The sequence below is a fragment of the Lissotriton helveticus genome, chromosome 9 (assembly GCF_964261635.1).
Source record: "Lissotriton helveticus chromosome 9, aLisHel1.1, whole genome shotgun sequence".
NCBI lineage: Eukaryota > Metazoa > Chordata > Amphibia > Caudata > Salamandridae > Lissotriton > Lissotriton helveticus.
In genome coordinates, this window is record NC_136070.1 from 842,697,236 (window position 1) to 842,711,152 (window position 13,917).

The following is a 13,917-nucleotide window of genomic DNA, read 5'->3' on the forward strand; positions in this document are numbered from 1 at the left end:
AAATTGCATTCTCATGAGTACAAAACACTTGCCTACGCAGATGACGTGGCGGTGGTTACCCCGGAACCTGGGTCGGCTATCGTAGAAATCGAACAAGAAGCTGTACTCTTTGGCACTATCGCAGGATATTCACTGAATAAAGGGAAAACACAGATTATACAAAATAACTGGGTGAACTTTCAGGATACAAGAGTAGTTACTGAAGTTACGTACCTAGGCGTTAAGATTACAACTGACTTAGATATGCTAGTCGAAATTAATATGAGTCCGCTACTGTCAAAAATAAAAACTAATACAGAAAGAATGAATAATTTGCATCTGACCTTAATGGGCCGAATTAATGTAATCAAAATGGTAACATTCCCAAAAGCTTTGTATTTGTTTAGATCTATTCCATTATTTTTTGAAAACATATGGTTTAATAAGCTGGAAGCGATCTTGAATAAATGTATCTGGGCCAAAGGGAAGACAAGGGGGGCGCTGGACTTCAGGCTCTACTATTGGGCCGCTGTAATGCAGTACTGCCGGGGGTTAATAGGCGGGGGAGGTACAGAACATACAAGAGAAACCGAGGCAGGATCAACTAATGTCTATATTACACTGCTGGGTGAGGAGGCTGAGAATGGGTTTTTAAACACAACAGATTTCACTTATTTTAAGCATACACGGTTTAAGACCTTGAAGGCAGCCTACAGGGTGTGGCAAGGAGTGACAAAAAAACTTGGTTTGGGTAGATTTAATAACTACACGCGGCTGTACACAAACTGTTCACTACCGAGGGAGATCTTTAGGGATGTTACTATGAGAGACTGGTATAATAAGGGCATAGTGAAAATAGGGAATCTGTTGGATAGCCAGCGGAATATGCTACAGTTTGGGACCTTAAAAATGAAATTCGGGTTAGAACACAACAGCTTTTATAAATATCTTCAAACCAGAAGTTTTTTAATGCAAAAACAAGGTGGCCCGGCAGGATTGGGATACTGTAAAATTATGGAATATATAGAAATAACCAATAAGTGTACGATCAGACAACTCTATGCGGAACTGAAAGAATATAAAACAGATGAAAGGGCAAAATACTCACAAAAATGGGCAGGAAAATTGGGGTCAGGGTTAGAAACTTTCCAGTTATCTTTGGATTTGGGCAGAACAGTGCTATGCTCTGCAACCCTCCAATCACAGCACTTTAAGACACTATTTTCACTTTATCACACCCCGGCCAGAATAGCACAGTGGGGCGGCACGTCGGGTACATCATGCCCTCGGTGTAATTCAAATGAAGCAGATATTGTACATATGTTTTCACAGTGCCCACAACTGTTTACCATGAAAAAGGCCATTGAGGATTTTTTTGATAAATCACTTAGGTTTAGGATTAAACTCACTGATGAATTAGTTATACTGGGGGTGGTTAGTTTGGCAGAAGGTATGCCAGTAGAGTTTATTTTTGTTTCACTTGCAGTTTATCGTATATGTATAGCAAGAAACTGGTTGAATAAGGCTCCCCCCCCATTCCAGGAATGGATTGCAAGTCTTCTGTCTATATATAATTTAGAAAAAGCAATCTATGAAAGGAAAGGAAGGAGGGCTAAGGTATTAGGTAATAGTATATGGCAACCTATCACGAGGTGGAAAAACAGTAGGTTAAACCCAGGTCAGTGAAAGAAAGAATTTTTTTTTTTTTTTTTGGTTGCCTTTTATCTGGGTTCCTCTCGATTGCTGTATAGGTATGGGTAGTATGTATTATGTATATATCTGTCTGATGATTCTTCTTCGACATAAATGTATAATAATGTTCTTAACCACCTGTGAAATAGGTATGTGCTGTAATCATATGCAGGAATATGTGGAAAAACTTCTTGGAAATACTTAATAAAAATGTTTTAAAAAAAGGAGTTCTGAGTAACAAGGTAGTAGATGGCACTAGTGAGTTATATCTCCTACCACCACAACCAGCACCGCCGCCTTTGCTTTCCTCTTCCCCACCCACATTCCATTCAGAATCGGGTAGCAGCAGGACATTATCTTGGCTTCGCTCGATCGTCAATACCGTGCTCAAAGTTTATCGCCAAGACCGTAACCGATTCTACTGGTGGCATCATCCACGAGACCAACCCAGCTTGTTTCCATCTCAGCGGAGCCTAGTAGCGATAACCGGCAACTGAGGTAGATACTGTTTAGCACTTTGTAGAGGCACGTGCAGACTCTAAAGCCAATGAGCACTCAGAAATCAGTGCTTCTAAGCAGGATTGGCTGAGCGACAACCAGGTCTGTAAAACAGTATCCAATCTCAAATCGCTTTACACTTTAGGATTGCAAACCACCCCCAAAACTGGGACTAAAATATTTAAAACCAAAGAGTGTGGCTGCTTAGCGACCCGGAAGTACTGATTTACGAAAACATCTAGTCCGTAAAATGACCACTAGCAGACAGCTGATGTTCTGAGTTTACCTACTATTATTGTAAGTAGCAGACACGTGGTGAGCTTTCGTTATATTTCTATGCAAGTGTCTCTAATATTTTTCTGCATTTTCTCCGTTGGAGAAATGTCTTCACTCTGCATGACTTGAATATCGCTTCAGCATTGCCTCAATTCAAGGTCTGTTAGCCTGACCAGTGTATCCTTCTTAGTTCTGCATCTCAATACGTGTGTTTATATACAGTCGCCAATCACCGCAGTTTCTGCACTAGAGATCTGTCTCTAGTGTCTGTTTCGTGTATGGCTCCAGTGTTGTTGACTGCGCTCTATCTCAGCGGTGTAGCTGCCTAGCTCTGTCTGAGTGTTCATGTCTATGCGTTGTCTGTGCCCCACATCAATGGGTGTGTTGTGTGGTGAAGTAGCCTACAGTGGGCAGATACATGCACCTTTTACCTGTCAATCGTGGCCTGGCAGTGCGACCCATCGGGAGAACAAAGACACACTGTGTCAAGTAAGTCCTCAATTGCCACGAGACAAACAGATCAGAATTTGCATTATATAGCTCACCCTTGCTTCTCTGTCCACTGTATGTAACCATTGTCACTATCATCTTATGAGACAAAGTTACACCATTACATCAGATATTAGGAAATAGTAAACCAGGTTCCACCTCCGAAAGATGGAGGGTCTTAGAAATTGTGACCTGCAGATGACAGCATGGTTCTTGAACAGCTTGCTTAACCAAGCAACCAGCTTACAAACTCTAATAATATGTGTTAATACCACCCAACAGAACTAATTTTAACAACCTTAGAATTATTAAACATTCCTACCTTGGATGTATATGCAGTTGTTTGTAGGTAGAGTAAAGCTCCATGAGTCACGTTGCCACTATTATATCGTGTCCCTTGCAAGTTGCACATTGATTTCTGCAATAACCACTTAATCCCCTGAATTATCATACCTAGTATAAATCAGTGATTTGCAGGTTGCATGCAACACTGTAAGTAGGCACATTAATGCATTAACCTAACTTTTCTGTGATTAACACCTGTGTCCGGACTACACATAGAGCTCACCATTAAGTGCATTAAACAGCTGAGATATATATTCAGTATTATAAACTGAACGTTGCTGGATACACATAGGTCACGCCCTTCAGAGCCCGGAGGAGGCTATGCTGGGCCCCCTCTCTTGAGTTTGCACACGGGCTTTGACGTTGTTTAAAGTTTACTGGGAGCATTCCAGTCTGCTTCAGCCTGCTGGTAGGAGGTTTACTTTACTCTCTATGATGGGCGACTCTGCTGTAAATGTGACTGTTACGAGTTCAGCCACAAAACACCCCAGAACTGTCTTCATATTTTATTGACCCTGGGCATTTTTTAAAAATTGTATTCTTGCCGAGCTGTTGCACTATTGAACTGTTGCACTATTGAGGAGTGTCTGATTAGCTGTAAATTATCTACTCTGAACTAAAGAGTCCCATCATGCAGCCGTTACCTCTGATCTCAAGGCTTTTCACACATATTTGAGTGGGATCTCTTCTACGAGATAGATTGTATTAGGGGGAAACGCAAGTTACTTGTCGGTGCATTAAAGCCCCCTTCGAATACCACTATGGATGCTTTCTTTGAACGTGCTGTAGAGGCCATTGACAAGGAGATTGAGCCGGCTGAGCGCCGCTTATCCTTCTCCTATTTTACCTCACCATCTTCTAGATCGCTTTGTGTTGGCCCTTCTATTTCCTTAGAACTTGGGTCTGGACCAGCAATTTTGCCCTTGTCAAATGGTGATCGGGTCAATCAATCAATCAATCAGGTCATTTGTAGAGCGCACTACTCACCCGTAGGGTCTCAAGGCGCTGGGAGGGGGGGGGGTGCCGCTACTGCTCGAACAGCCAGGTCTTGAGCTTCTTCCTGAAGGAGAGGTGGTCTTGGGTCAGGCGCAGATTGGTGGGAAGTGAGTTCCAGGTCTTGGCGGCCAGGTAGGAGAAGGACCTTCCTCCTGTTGTCGCTCTTCGGATGCGGGGGACGGCGGCGAGGGCGTGGTTGGTTGATCTGAGGAGGCGCTTGGGAGTGTAGAAGTTGATCCGGTTGTTGAGGTAGCTCGGGCCTTGGTCGTGTAGGGCTTTGTGTGCGTGGGTGAGGAGACGGAAGGTGATTCTCTTGTTGACCGGGAGCCAGTGCAGATCTCTCAGGTGTCCGGAGATGTGGCTGCGTCGGGGGATGTCGAGGATGAGTCTCGCCGAGGCGTTCTGGATCCGCTGGAGTCTCTTCTGGAGTTTGGCAGTGGTTCCGGCGTAGAGGGCGTTGCCGTAGTCCAGTCGGCTGGTGACGAGGGCTTGGGTGACCGTCTTCCTCGTCTCGGTGGGGATCCACCGGAAGATCTTACGTAGCATGCGCAGGATGTTGAAGCATGACGAGGAGACGGCGTTGACTTGTCTGGTCATGGAGAGGGAGGAGTCCAGGATGAAGCCCAGGTTGCGTGCGTGGTCCGTCGGTTTGGGCGCGGTGCCCAGGGCGGGGGGCCACCAGGAGTCGTCCCAGGCGGAGGGCGTGGAGCCCAGGATGAGGACCTCCGTCTTGTCTGAGTTCAGTTTCAGGCGGCTGGTCGTCATCCATTCGGCTACGTCTCTCATCCCTTCGTGCAGGTTGGCTCTGGCGGTGGCGGGGTCGTTGGTCAGGGAGAGGATCAGCTGGGTGTCGTCAGCGTAGGAGATTATGTTGAGGTTGTGTTGGCGTGCGATGGCCGCGAGGGGGCTCATGTAGACGTTGAAGAGGGTGGGGCTCAGTGAGGATCCTTGAGGGACGCCGCAGATGACTTTGGTGGCCTCTGACTTGTACGGTGGTAGGCGGACTCTTTGTGTTCTTCCGTCGAGGAAGGAGGTGATCCATTCCAGTGCCTTCTCCTGGATTCCGATGTTGCTGAGGCGCTGTACTAGGGTGCGGTCAGTTTTCCTTTTCTCCCTCCTCTGAAGCCCCTTTGTTACTAAGCTGCTGTAAGTCTACCACACCTTTGGTGCCTGAGGCTCGGATGGCATCCAATCAGGTTTGTGGAGCGGGAAGGAAGAGGAAGGAGCCCGCTGTGCTGATGGTTTCGAATAAGGCCCATGGTGTGCTTGGGAAGAGGAAGGGACTAAAATTCAACAGCAAATCAAAACACCTAAGGGTCAATTTTAATCAAACACCCTAGTGTGACCATTCTATCTCTAGGGAAAAGGACACAATGGAAATATTAGTGGGTTCTCTCTATGTTATTTAATTTCTGCTCTGTATGCTAAACTCGAACCAAGTTGCGTGCCTTTAATCGCAATTGAACTGAAGCTTAATAAACAGAACCCGCCTTCGCAACATATCTCTGCTCCTATCCTCTCCCCTAATATTGTTAGCCTGAGACCTGACCAAGTTGAAAGGGACGTAAAGTCACTAAGTGCTAAGGATAACATTGATTCAGCCATACCCTGTATACACATGTTGCCTAAAGAGAAGGTTTGTTCTGTTGGAAGTAAAATGATTTGTCGCAAGACCTGTCTGTAGATGATCGTATTAACACTACTACTGGTCGTGAGATTACGCCCCCCTGGACTAACACTACCCTTCTCAATATACCACCCAATGCTACTCCCTATGTTGTGCTGGGCAAAGTACCCCCACTTAAGCCAGGTACTTCGGATAGTTTTAACCAACTAAAGAACAAATTATTACGTTGGCTGGATTTAAACTCTTCACTGAGGCCTAGTTTTGGTGGATGGATCAATATGTTACGACTGGTTGCCTGGTTAGGCAAAGATGAGAAACCCTCTGAAGGAGACTGCGTAGTTATACATTTTAACAGCCTATTTGTGGCATGAGGAATCCTTGCTTCAGGTAGACGCCCTGACGCCAGCAGCCCATCAACCTCTATCTTTGCCCTCCCTTTGTTTTTTTTCTATAGACCCACACCTCTTGATCATGCTCCACAATTAAACCAGTGGCATGTACCAAGGCGTCCATCCCATCCGAGAGGAGGTCAGCATACTCCTTGTGAGATGGATTTCTCTAATAGATATGTACCCTGTCCTTCATGGATGATTGTGACTGACTGGCTTGTCATGCCCATCTTGGTACACGGTTGGATTTCAAATGTATATTTTGGAATGTGGCTGGTCTTCTTAATAAGCTCAATAACATTGATTGGTACAACATAATCATCTGTTTCAATATTGTGTGTTTGCAGGGAACCTGGAGTAGAAACATAGTCCACATTGATGGCTATATGTATGCTTTAAAACATGTTCCTCGTGACCGGTAGTTAGTTAGATTGTGCAGATACAAGTATAAACAGGCCATTGCTCGGAGGAAAAAAGATATCTGAGCTGAAGCTTGGGCAAAATTATACGCAGCTAGCTTAAATTAGGATTCCTATTTGTTTTCGAAGACTGTAAATGACCCCTTTCTAAAACTGACCTTGATGCACATGATGATGTCGTTATTCCTCTACAAGATTGGGGTGAGAACTTTACGTAGGTATACAGTTTCAACAATGGATCTGATAGTCAGTCTGAAGGAGGTTTTCCTATAATGGCACGTGACAACATGAAGATAGATCCTACCAGTTACAGGGAGGTGGTCTGTGCTCTGAATCGTACTCAGAGAAACAAGACCCCTGGCCCTGATGGTATACCCTGCCTAAGTGGAACACAGCCCCATTCGCTTCTCTTTCATGTCTGGGTCCAGTGTGTCCGGGCCCGAGTTCGCTGGGTCCGGTGTTTGTAGGCCTGGTAAAATTTCACACTGGGAGACATTGAAAATCATATAATTGGCCTTAGATACTCTTAAAAAGTGTATTGATAGTATTTGTTACTACTAAACTGAACCAACTCATTATAAGCCTGCAAGGATACAAAGTTCTCCCTTGCATGTCTGTAGCAGATGCCAGGCAGGCGGCCACTCCTGACTGAGGCAGGGCTGCCATTGCCTGAACCAAGTTCATTGTGATGTTTTAGATGAAGCTCCACAAATTCCAGAGCCTAGGTCGGCTGGGTGAAAATTGTGTTCTACCTTTATATTCCAGATGAAGTCTTGCAGTGAAAAGCATGGAATATTTGACAGCTTATGCTCTAATAATGTTCTTAACTTCTTAGAATGATTTCCTAGCCTCCTGCAGCATAAGGGTGACATCTGGATAGGAGATGGAGAAGCCACCGTATTGTGGAACAGAATTGTCTCTATTTAAATGCAGGATGTGGTCATTTTCCATATAGTTCAGGAGTCTTACCATGATTGGTCTGGGATTTTGCCCCAGCCGTAGCCTGTAAGCCAGCTCCACTATAAATGCCTTAGACTTAGAATGCAGTGTAACTAAAAATGGAGTCCAATAAGCTCTCAACAGAAAGCTCCGTGATGATGATTTTAGCAGATTCCTATAATTCTGATATTATGATGGGATCCTTCCAAATCTTCATTTTTTGCCTTGAACACCTTGAGTTAATGCGTAAGTGTAGTAAGGGTGGAATAAGATTGCTGCTGAGAGACCTCGATGTTCTCTAATCTTGCTTCTGCCTGTGTAAATCTGGTATCTTGCTTATTAACACTTTCCTGGAAGCGCTCCATTCTATAGCTAGTTGTCCGTCAGTGGACCCTAATATCTCTTTCATCTCGCATAGAATAGTAGTACTATCTGCATCTCAAGTTTCAGAGTTCACTAGTTGGTGACCCTCATCTGGCGGTGGCTGCTATTTACAAAATTGCATTTTGGTCTGCCTATGGTCTCCTTTTCCGATGATGCTCACAGTAGAGACCCTTGGAATGACAGACAATGTAAACCACTCCGTGGCAGCCACAAACACACAGTGCTTCCACACCTTTTCTCAAGGTATCCAAGGGTCTTTGCACTTTGGATTGGTATTATTGTTGATGTTTCGTAAAGCGCACATCTAACCGAAATGGGTTTCCCGGTGCTAGGCCTTCACATATTTCTTTCTTAAAGAGTGATAGGATAATTTATTCAAACCACCAGGTTTTCAGTTGTTTCTGAAAATTGAGAGGGACTGAAAGGATCTCAGGGACAGCAACATAGCGTTCCATAGTTTGGACCCTTGGTAGGAGAATGGACGACCACCTTGGCGTGAACGTCTTTCTTCAGGAACTGAGGAAAGATTGGACTTGCCAGACCCTTGGTCAGCGATGTAGTTTGTAAGGTCGTACCAGATCTCGAAGATATTGCAGTATGTGTTAGATCGGAGTTTGTGCATATAACATACTTTTTTTAAATCAATTATTTTTTCACAGCCAGTGGAGTTCATGCAAAAGCTTGACTGTGAAGGGGAATTTTGGCGGCTTTAGAAGCATTTTAGAAGCATGTATATACCAGATTAAGCATCGAAGCGAGGCAGCACATAAAGGCAGTAGCAGCCACCCATGTCAAGGCAGCCCCTAGGGCCCGTGAGGTGGCAGAAAAGGTCACAGTGATGAGGCCTCCCTGCGGCCAGGGTCAGTAGCCTTGTCAGATGGAGGCACAATACTCACCATGTTTCTTATCGGCACACTTAACCATTGACAGCTGTCTCTCATGCATATTCAGCGTCTTGATGAGATTTTTGACATAGTTCCAGCATATTCTATGTTGTCTTTCCAAAACCGGTTTCACATAGCTTTGCCTTGTCCCTTGCCTGGGTGTCATGTTCCCACTATTTCCAGACCAATGACCAGTAAGGTTTCTGGCTGGTGATGGCAAATATTTCCAGGAGCAACTCAAATATGGTCTTTCACAAGATATTGTGTGGGGTATGCAGTAAGACCATAACCTGATTATTAGTTCTGTCTTAAAGTGAGCATGACAAGTTTGAGCCATATAGTTCCTTTTAAGAGCCGATTAGCTCTTTCAATTTGCCTATTGCTCTGGGGAGGATAAAGAGAGGACTATTTGGAGGGCGTAGCCAAGGTGGCGACAGCGTAGCAGCTCTCTTGAAGAACCCCTTCAGATGAAGCGTATTAGCAGCAGTAATGAGCCCTCCCTGCCCACTCACGGAGATACTGCCACCGGGGACCCTCACGAGGCGGCCTGTTGCTTGCAGCGGCCTCGACAATAGTGAAGACCGAGAGGTGGGCAGACACCCAGCCCGCGAACGGCACTGCGACCTGAACGACCCACTCTAGCTTCAAGCAGAAAGGAGGCAGCACAGCCGTAATCAGCCCCCTAGGGACCCTGGTGTAGGGCCCCAGAGAGACACACGAAGTGCAGCCTGAGGAGCAGCAGTCTCACCAGTGTTTGGAGGTGAGGAGTGGGACACTGGGAGAGACAGGAGAGGTGGACTGGCTCTAGCACCGATAAAGGTGGATCCCAGGCCTGCAGTCTGAGAAGCACCCTCTTGAGTGAAGGCCCTGTCGCCTGATGAGAGGCAGAATCCCAGAAACAGAACTAGGGCTGGCTCCCCTGCTGGATGGTTCCCAAAAACACTGCCACACGTTTACTTGGCTGCACGCGGGGGTCCATGGAGTGAGAGCTGACGTGTTCGGCGGGACCCTAGTGGTGATTGTGGTGCTGCTGGTTGGTGGAGTTACAGGCCGGGAGGAGCAGCCACATGCTACAACGGAGTGACACCTCCAGGCCAAGCTTAGGAAGTGCACCCCCGGTCTACCTGTCGGAGTCTTGGTCCGCAAGCTGGTGGGGGACACCACTGGTGGTGCCATTGACAAGATGGAGCTGGAGAATGGAGATGCCTGCGTCCCAGAACACTGGTGAGGTATCTGGCCTAGGCGACCTGGGAACCCCGAAGCGGACTCCCTGAGGGGTCTCTGTCGATCTGGATAACAGTGGGCGGCAATATGCGCAAGTGTAGAGCCCAGCATCTGGCTGGTTAAAAGATAGCATCGGCCCGCTCAAAGAAAGACTCCTCCATAAAGGACCTCTGAAACAAAGCTCACACAAAAAGAGGTGAGACACGCTCTGATTCCCCGCCGCAGATTCAGGTTTGAAACCCGCTCTCAGGGGCAGAAGAGGCCAGTCACACACACCTTCCTAGAGCAGATGTTTGGCTCACTGATAGAAGACTTTGCGGCCTTTCGACAAGAAGTGGCCACCAACATCAAGACTATTAAATCCGACTTGTCCGAGTTGGGAGACAGAGTGGACTCCCTCGAAAAGGCCGCAGACCTCCGTGAAGAGGAGCTTCATGATCACGAACAGGAACTTTTGGACCTTAGAGAAAAGAATGAGGAGCTGTACTATCGTCTGGAGGACTTGGAAAACCGATCCAGACCATCAAATATCCGCATCAAAGGTGTTCCTCTGCAGGCGGATGCAGGGATCTGCCTATTTCAAGAAACACATTTAACCTGCCCTGACTGGAAACGCCTCAGGTCTCTGTAGTTTGATTACCAGTACTTCTTCTCAATCTCTGGAAAGAGGACGGGGTTCGCCATCCTGTTAACAACCCATTTTCAGGGGAAGATCCTCTCAACTCAAGCTGGAATCCCAGGCAGATTGCTGTCTTTTACCCCCCCAATGACTCTGCAGAATTGTTTATTCGGAATGCACTAGGGGTATTCTTGAAGTGTATAGACAAGGATATAATAATAGGAGGGGACTTCAATATAGTGCAAGAACCCCAAATGGATAGGTCGATAGAGAGAGCTGGGAAGTCTGGGTCACTCTCGGGTGCTACACGAATATGGCTGGATGAGGTGGGACTGTTAGATGTATGGCGCCAGTGAAACCCCAACACATGGGACATCACTTTACAATCAGCCACGCACCAGACATACACTAGAATAGATTTTTTCCTGACCTCCAGCGCTTGACCCGAGCCACAGTTGAGACGAAATTGGGGTGGCCGCAATGTCAGATCGCCCCCCTATCACTATCTCGGTGGCAATTCAGAAAAGTCTTCCCTCCAATGTGATGTGGCTGCTGTACCACAGTTTACTTTCATGCGAACCCAATGTACCAGGGATTCAGAAGTCCATACAGGACTACCTGGATCTCAATGATTTAATTGCGGGTTTATATAGCGCTAGGAATCGACTCCCGTAGGAGTATCTCCACGCTTCGACCGCTGGGGAACCCGTCCTGGCTCACCCTAAGAGATGGTCCCTGATGGGTATCTCTAAGGTGCGACCAAGCTTCCCCGGCGGTCTGGGGGGGCCGTTGTGAAGATGAGGCAAGCTGATGCCCAGAGTTGCCGAGTGTGGTTTCTGACTAGAGTAGGCACCGAGGCGAGAATTATCGAGTCCGCTGACCCTGGTCCACGTCCCTGCCGCGTCGGGAATCGAACCCTGGTCCCGGGCCGTTCTCTGCTTACGGGTCTGCCGCCTCTAACCAGTGAGCCACACTTCTCCATGCCATGATGATGGCAGCACATCCATTGTATTGCTGTGGGACACGTTAAAGGCAGTACTCAGGGGGCAATTCATCATAATTGCGGCTAAGCTTAATGGGGACAGGAGAATCAAGAGGGTGCAACTGGAGGACAGGGTTAAGGAGTTGGAGGGGGGTTCACCAACGCACAGGCTCTATTCAGGCAAGACCACAGCTCACTGTAGCACATAAACAGTTGAAGGCCTAGGACATGGACATGACAGGACACGCACTCCAGACAAGGCGGGTAAAATATTGGCTTATAAGCTGCGCGCGCAAACGACCCAATGCTGAGTACTGTAGCTGGTAAGTCCGGAAGAGGAGGTTCTGAGGTCAGATGATCAGATTGCAGGAGAATTTGAAAGCTTTTACGCAGCACTCTGGTCCGCAGAGACGCTTGATGATGCAACAGCGGCAGACTATGCTGCACAATACCTGGTCACCCCACCCCCGCAGATGAGAATGCTAAACTAGATGCTGACATAAGCTCAAAGAAAGTGATCCTGGGCAGGGCACCTGTGGAAGATGGTTTTACGTCCGACTTTTATAAAACATTTGCACTTATCCTTGCCACCTTACTCGTTCGCCTCTACAATTCTTTTAGCATCACTGGGTGCCTTGCCCCCTCTATGCAAACTGTAATAAATGTGGTCTTACCAAAGCCAGGGAAGGACCGGAAGAGCTGTGCATCGTACTGACCTATTTCCTTGTTAAATGTTGACCTCAAAATATCTACTAGCATCCTGGCGGCCTGCCTAGCTCCTTACATGCAGGGTCTCACCACCCAGACCAATCCGAATTCATTCCAGAGAGGGGTTGTAGGGATGGCTCCTGCCAGCTGTGTCACTTACCAGTTACCAGCCCTACTCTTGGCAATAGATGCAGAGAAAGCCTTTGACAGGGTACACTGGCTCTACCTTCAAGCAGTACTAGCTTAATTCAGGCAGGGACAGAGATTCAGTTCGGGTGAACGCTACATCATCCACCACCTTTCAGGTCTTGCGTGGAACATGACACGGGTGTCCTATATCGCCCCTCTTATTTGCGCTCTACATGGAGCCATTCGCAGATTGAACAGCAGACCAACATCACTAGGATTCGCGTTGGAACAGGGAACACAAAATATCACTGTATGCTGATGACATACTACTGATTATGATTCAACCGTTCCTTTCTTTACCTCCCTTGTTACGAGCCATGGCGGAGTTCGGGGCAGTGTCCGGCTTTAAAACGAATCTTCAGAAGGAACAAGCCCCCAAACCCCCCCATCGCCATCGATCCTCACTAAGTTGCAGCACCTCATCTGAGACTTTGTATGGTTAGGCAAAGACCCCGTATGGCCCGGCAACAGATACATCTCAAACAGAATGATGGAGGGCTGGGAGTACCCCCACCTGGAAAGGTATTACCAGGCAGCCCAACTGTGATACATGGTAGTCTGAAAAGCATTGGTGCCTTATCGATCATTCAGTGGCAGGGATCCATATTTGGAAAATCCCCTGGCTGCTGAAGAATCTTTGACCGATTGAATTGTATATCTCCCCAGTAACAAGGGCTCAATAAAAAGATTTGAATCGTAAAGAGAGGACTTTTGATATTCTCAATATCATTATAATAATAAAGTAGTTTATAGAGCGCCTGGTGACGCCTTCCCGGCGTGTCCCCGCGCTATGGAGAACAAGTTAACCAGCAGCTATTAGCACCCCCCTCCACCTGTCACTTATTTTATAGATTATACAAATATGTTTTCAAGAGACTTCTAAATTTGGTCTCAGATTCTTCCAGTCTTAGGGATGTCGGGAGTCTGTTCCAGTTTTTTGCCACTACAACTCTAAAAGAGCAACCACCGAGTTTCGCTCTTTTTACACGGGGGATCGTCAGCTGACCCGTCCCCTCTGAGCGTAAAGCTCTGCTAGGCTCATACCTCTGTACTAGATCTTGAAGATAGGATGGAGCTTTATGCCGGAGTATTCTATGGCACACTAAGAGAGCTTTATACATCACTCTCTTCCTGACCGGTAGCCAGTGTAGGGCCGCTAAAGCTGGTTTAGATGCTGCTCTTTTAGGGAGTCTTAGAACTAGACGGGCCGCGGTATTTTGGAGGACTTGCAGGCGCCCCAGACTTTTCTCTGTGGCGCCTAAAAACAAAACGTTCCCG

The 13,917-nt window shown here is 46.9% G+C and overlaps 1 protein-coding gene across 1 annotated transcript in view; it reads left to right on the top strand.

Annotated features, from left to right (window-relative positions):
• Nucleotides 1-2,351: 2,351 nt before the first annotated feature.
• Nucleotides 2,352-13,917, top strand: part of DHX34 (DExH-box helicase 34) — a 443,187-nt gene continuing 431,621 nt past the window's right edge. Inside the window, exon 1 of the mRNA XM_078661017.1 lies at nt 2,352-2,466. The gene's annotated coding sequence lies outside the window, so the exon portion shown is untranslated. The remainder of the gene's footprint in view (nt 2,467-13,917) is intronic.